Source organism: Poecilia reticulata, chromosome 1 (genome assembly GCF_904066995.2).
Source record: "Poecilia reticulata chromosome 1, P_reticulata-male-v2, whole genome shotgun sequence".
Taxonomy (NCBI): Eukaryota; Metazoa; Chordata; class Actinopteri; order Cyprinodontiformes; family Poeciliidae; genus Poecilia; species Poecilia reticulata.
In genome coordinates, this window is record NC_088830.1 from 15,054,958 (window position 1) to 15,061,844 (window position 6,887).

Consider the following 6,887-nt stretch of genomic DNA (forward strand, 5'->3'; position numbering starts at 1 on the left):
CCTGTGCACTGTTTTTCTACAACACCTTTTTTTCTTTTTCAGCTTTCTGACAATGTGCATGAACATACCACTGTGACAAGTCAGCTACTAGAGGCCTTGTGTGCCATACTGACCTTTTGGATGGTATCAGTGGGTTTCTACTGGACAACTCTCGGGTCAGCAGTCTTCCGATGCTTTTGTAGGCCATAACATGACCATAGCACAATACCTCTCAATTATGATGCCCTTTCCATTGGTGCCATGCATAGACAGGTGAAAAAGAGTTGTTTTAAGTAATGAAAAGACAAAGTATAAAAATAGACACCCCAACATTATTTTTTCTTTTTTTATCCTTAATTTATTGCTGTAATAAGTTCTTTAGTTTTATTTCAGTTATTCAGTGCGGTTCACATACAGCCGCTAGGGGGCACTTGTCGCATTGATGGCATAGAGAAGGTTGGGTATGGAGGACACAGAAGAAGAATAATGAGCGTCTCACCCTTTCTATAATACAGGTCAGTAAAAATGTACTTTGATGCATATGTATCGGTAACTTTTAAGAGTTAAGAGATTATTGAATCGAGTGTCATCAGTGAGTGATGTTATGCAGTTTGTGACTAGTATTGTGTAGAAAACGAGGCACATTTCTGGAGACTAATTAATGCTAATGCTAGCGACCTGTGTTGAGCTAGCAGAGAAACGGCTGAAGGACTACGGAATTCACTTTGAACTTATTCTATTTTGCACTTTTCGGAACGGATCTCACAAAGAAGACATTGTTTTGATGTCTTTATTTATAAAATGGACATTTCTTTATTTTATTGCAAAAACCAGAGAAACCATATTGTTGCATTCAGTGAGTAATGGGTGTAACTTGTGTGAAGCTTAGTGAAGAGACAACATTAAGAACATTACACCTTTTTGAGTTTTGTAGATAGAGTACAGTTTGTGTAAGAGATAAAGTGTTATTCTGTTAAAGCAATGGGCACAATTAGAAGCTAAAATGCTTAAATATTTAAGTATGTTTTATTTGTATATTCATAATGGTAATTGGAGCATGTCAAACAAATTCTCGGTTTAAAGGCATATTGTGGCCATTTTTTGATGTACTGAATCTGATGGCTAGCTATTACAGTCACTTGGTGATACCTAAAGCATTTGATATGAAGTACTGTATATTTAGTTCATTAGATGCTAGATGCTAATGGATGCTCAATGTGAGTCTCATCTTTACTATATGACAGCATCACACGTCGAGAGAACAAAATTACCACATTACCCTCAGTTCATCCAAGGTTGCTGTGAAACGCATGCAATGTTCATATTTTCTGTAAAATAGAATTTTCATTAGTATATGAACATAATTGCAATTTTTTTTCTCCATTTTTTAGATCAAGCTTTGTGGGAGTTCACATCTGGTACAGAATTCCAGTGATGTGCAAAGATTGAGAAAACCTCATGATAGAAACATTTTAATAGAGATTGCTCAGTATATGATTTTGTTTTTGCATTTATTTAGTCTGTTTCTTGCCGCCTTCATGTAGGATTATGGTTGTTAACAGCACATTTGCAAGAGCACAGCCTTTGTTAGAACATGTCAGACCCTGCTGGTAATGTTCTGCATAAATGACTTTTTTGTCTGCTCCACAGCCTGAGATCTCAGTCATTCTTTTGGACAGTTGACAGCTCACAGCTTTTACAATCAGACCAAACAACCACTTGCACAGCTTTCGTCAGCAGCACATCTGCGTCTAAGGGTCACTAATGACCTCTTGATACATGCCAGAGCTGGTGAGTGCACTACATTAGTGCTGCTTGACCTAAAAGCTGCATTCAAGCTTCTGACCGTGACATTCTTGTTGACAATCTAATCCATTCCATTAGCAATTGTGGTACAGCTTTGGATCGGTATTTAGCTGATATTTTCGGGTCGCATTATGCCTTGGGCTATTATGCTTTGTCACACTGACATGTTAAATATAGTAAACCACAGAAATTAGTGCTAAGCCCGTTTTGTTGTCTGGTAATCATCGCTGTTGTTGCTTCCATTTTCCATGAGCTACATGAATTTTCATTTGCCAGTAAAATATCATTAACATTTTCACTGTGAAACCTCGCTGCAAATAACAAAATCAAATAAATACAAAATTCTTCAATTAGAGTTTTATTTAATAAAATACAAGACTTAAATGCGGACCTTCATGTTTTTGGAAAACATGAAGGTGGCCATTGCAGCTATTCTGAACAGATGAGCACCGCAGGCCTCCAAGCCAGGCTTTTTTAAAGATATTGTTTAATGTAAAATTAGTAAAACTATGACTGTATTAGTGTTAAAATAAAAAGTGTGGAGTGTGTGTTCTTACTACACACACTCCACACTGAAGATGTGTAAAAAGGCTTACTGGGAATGTATAAATTTTTTACAGAGACATATGCTCACAATGGAAAATTTAGAAATATTCAACTGTTAATTTGATTACATTTATTAAGTGAGGAGAGAATTTAAGCGTTTACAAAAATAGTTACTGTAGGTGCCATTCCTGTTGTTATTTGCACAGCTTCCCTTTTTGAGAATATGACAGCCCTTAGTCTTGTTATCTAATATAATATTTCTCCAGACTGGAGCATACGCATGCGTTTAGATCACCCAGCACTGGTTTCTCTCCTTTACTATTTCTGTTTTCCATTCGATTTAAGTGTGGTGATTGAGATAGGAATAGCAGATGGATAATTTGTGTCTGGTGAAGCATCTCTGCATTTATTTATCTGTATGTTTGGATCGTTATCCTGCTGAAAACACAATAATGAACCACATTCCATTTTCTGTTCATGGTCAACAGGTTTTTATTTTAAATCTCCTCAGGTCTTCTGTACTTGTGAGTTTGTTACTAAAATTTGCCATATGTTGCAATCAACAATACTGGGGGGGCCAAAAACAAATCCAGATGTATAAAACTGTGCTTACAAATGGAGTAAAGCACATATCATGTGCACATGCATTAGGAATGGAGATAGGTTCTGCTGGAGGTTTCTTGCTGTGAAAAGTTTTTCTGTAGGGATTACTACAAACAGTAGTAAGGCTGGGTAACTCCAATACTGAAAGTTTATGCTGATTTACTATTTCCAAGCCTGGTAAAACCTCTGTTAATAAGAAATGTAATAAATGTCAAAATCAATAAGTATAATTATGCATTTATATAAATTTTGTATGAATTCAACCCATACTTGTGCTCCAAGATGTTAATGATGTTTGATATTCAGCAAACCATTGTTTGAATAAGGACCTGTCTGAAGCCGGATTCAGTTCAAAGACGGATACATTTATGTATTCATTTTTACTTCCGTATTCTATATTACAATTTCTTAATTTTAGATCATATTTATCATCTTTCCATAATTTCTTAATAGATATAACGCCTCCAATTACAAAAAAAAAACATGAAGTCATATATGCTCATGCTGAAATAGATGAATGACAAATGAAGACTTTAGATTGACATATTTTGACACACCAGCCTGAATACCCACTGTCATCATTTATTTTTCAAAAGCTGAGTAGTCTTCAATTATATCCTCTCACCTCGTCACTCCTCCCTCCAGAGTTCCATCGACATAGTCTTGTTCTGCTGTTGCCAAAAAAAAAAGCTTATCCACACTAATATGCAACTACTAAAGCTATAGATGAACATTTAGGCGGTAATTATAATTTGTTCTTGGGTTAATGATAGAGAGCTGCACCTGAGTGTTGAGCTAATGGTGTATAAGAGAAAAATTTTTTGGTAAAAATAATGCTGAGTAAAAGTGTCAAACCGATAGGGAAATAAAGTTTAGCAGTAGAAATAAAATCTTAAAACAACAAAAAACCCACCATGATGGGACCAAGTGTAGTGGGCATCCATAATGTGTTTTTCTTTGTATTTTTGTATCTTTCTGAATGTCGAATTGCTTTGGAGACTTTGAGATTTTTTACATCCTGGTTTCGTAGCTGCCTGTTGCAGGGATTTTGTTGATATTTCTACAACTTTGAATGACATTTTTATTGATTTTGAGTAGCCATTCTAACGAGTGCAAGCAACAGATTTCAAAGCCCAGCAAACATCAGAAATATGACCCCAGGTCCCTGACAGGTTATAGGGATGTGGTCAATGGAGAACAGAAGCTGAGCTAAGATCAACTAGTAGAAAACTGAACTACTTATTCCCTGATTGCTTTAGGGAACGTGAGGTCTTTGGCAGACAAAGTGGGAGATTTTGGAGCATGGACAATATTATAATGGGACTATAGGAAAAAAGTAAAAAAGGGTTCTAATGAGACTTGTTTGCCGGAGCGTATCATGGACAGTGCTGTTCTTTCCAATATTTAAACTTTTTCAGATGGAAGAGGCTGCAGACACCTTGCCAAAAATGATGCCGGAAGCATTGCAATTCTTAACAACAGATGGTGTTACCCCCAATATGTTACCATGGGATGGCTGCAGCTCCATGATAGAGTGGTTGTCTGATGCTTCGAGGATTGAAGGTTCAGTGCCTGTTCCCTACTTCTGTTAAAATGTTCTTGGGCAGATTGAACAAATGAAACAGTTGCAAATTGGCAACACAAAGTTGCTTAGGTAAAGAAAAACACAAGCGTAGATGTCGTTTAGCTCAGTTTAAAATAACAGTGAACACACACCTGGATAATTATGGGTAATATTTGTTTTGAGCATTACAAATACCCGAGTCAAATCCTCCTATGAAAAAAATATTCTTTGAATGAAGCCGATAAGGATCATAAATGTGAGCTAACTGTAAAACTTAAAAGATTCGGCAACAGATTGCCATAAATCAGCAGCATAGTTGGTGGAAAATTAGACTCAGCTGCAGACTTCTCCAGCACAGTGGGAAGCTATTCGGTAGTAAAACAGGGGGAAAGGAAGAGATGGGCAGATGATCAACTTGAGCCTAAGAATTCTTCCAAATTAATTACTATGTAGCTGACAATAAAAGTCAATCTGGAGTAGCTGTCACAATGCCCCGATCTGGAAAAAAAATATAGGAACACACATTGCCGTGTGATTCCAAGAATAGTTGCATGTTTGACAAGTTTTGCACAAGTGACAACTGATTTATTTATTAGTAGAAGATAAGACAATGTCTGAAACAACTAGATGCCTTCTTTTCTACAAAACACACAATTTAACTTTTTTTGGGTTAAATTTGATTTGTGTACTAAATTCAGTGAGCTGAGTCAGAACTTATTTTAGCACTCCGTTATATAAATGCAACTCTTCATAACTAAATGTTGAAGTGATGGTACTTACTAGAGTTTGCTGAATTTGATCAGACACATTGAGGCTGGGAGTGACAAATCCTGTGTAAAAGATTATTTAGAATAACGATATTTATTTTAAACAAATGAAAGATTTGTTGTATGTGTGACTGACTACTTGTGTATATGTACCAATATTTATTTTGATTGGTTAAGCCTTAAATTTAGCAGGGTTTCTTTTTTATTCAGCTTAACTTGTTGATGCACATACACAATTTTGTTCATTTATAAAGAGCCCCCTTCACACCAGAGCATATTCAATGTATGTTGTTCACCATTAAATGTTTATGTTTTTAGTCTGCCTTTCTTGTCAATAACGTACTCATAGTTTTGCTTGTAACGATTCTTTATATCATTCATTTCATATACCAGCATGTCTGTCAGTGACTCAACATCCAACTTGTCCCTTTTTTTTTTTTTTGCTGCTTTTTCTTTCTGTCAGTCACCATGATGCTTCTCTTGACTTTTACCTCCTTGTTTTTGCCCTGCCTCCACTCCAGGGAGTTCAGCGAACACACAAGCGGGATCACAAATTATTAAACAACAGCCTGAACATCACAACACTTCGATAGACGAGGAGTGCAGATCAACAAAGAGGAGGATTACGTAACTTGCACGGGGATTAAAGATGTGGTAAAGCAGACAGGTGCTCTGAAGTTGAAGTTTTAATTTTCAGATTGTTTATATGTCATGTATTTATTTATTTTTTTTGTAAAAAGAAAAGTACGAGTGTAAGTATAAGTGTTCGTGAATATACTGACTGACAGTACATTAGTGGGAGGCTTTAAATTTTAAACCCAGCCAGAATCCTCCCAGGCAATTAAAGGTTGTGTTCAGAGCCAAGAAGTCCAAATAAAATAACACACATACATTCAGAAACAGGGCAGATGCATGCTTGCACACACACACACACAGGCACGCACACACCCCGAGGATGAGGTGAAGGTGGCAAAACCCTTCATATCGCAGTGTGACTGTGCCTCTGTCTCTGTTCATGTATCGATAGACACACCATGCCCACACGCCCCCCCACACACATACACACACTCCAGTGTTTGGCTCACAGTGGAAACACGCTACAACACACATCCTCATGGACTCAATAAATCACAGCTCTGGCTCTCTATGTCCAATTACTGTAAGTACCTGCAGGAAATATGTGCTGGACAACTTTGACAGTGTGCTACTGCTTCCTTGAAAACAAAAGTTGCGCGAGAAAGTTGTAAAATGCGTGTGATAAATTCAGCTGGCATTTGGTAAAATGTTCAGTGACTCTGTGTTTTTTATTTTTCCCCATTAACTTCCCCAAGAATTTAGTTTAACTAGTCACAGCCAAGACCATGAACAGATGGACACTAGGAGATGTTTTTTTTCCTAAAAACCAAAAATGTTCTCTCCTGAAATACCTTTTTCTCTAAGTGTATGGCCCAAGGCAGCATTTCTGGATTAAGAACCTATAGTACCAGTGCCCCACGTTTTTGTAATTTTGACCGACTAGGCCCTCCACCTCTCCTCCCTTGCCTTTTATCTCAAATACAAAAGTTAAAATTTCACTTACCTCAATTTTGTCTAAACAAAAGCAGACCAATCAATTACATACC

The 6,887-nt window shown here is 36.8% G+C and overlaps 1 long non-coding RNA gene across 2 annotated transcripts; it reads left to right on the forward strand.

The window, feature by feature from the left end:
- Nucleotides 1–346: 346 nt before the first annotated feature.
- On the forward strand, nucleotides 347–6,552 carry LOC103464163 (uncharacterized). 2 transcript variants are annotated; one of them, XR_014087573.1, is made up of 5 exons: nucleotides 347–494; nucleotides 1,371–1,397; nucleotides 1,630–1,770; nucleotides 4,353–4,497; nucleotides 5,787–6,552. It is a non-coding gene; the product is annotated as an uncharacterized LOC103464163 (long non-coding RNA). The 2 variants fall into 2 exon arrangements; XR_533605.2 differs by lacking the exon at nucleotides 1,371–1,397 and having other exon boundaries at nucleotides 353–494.
- Nucleotides 6,553–6,887: the final 335 nt, after the last annotated feature.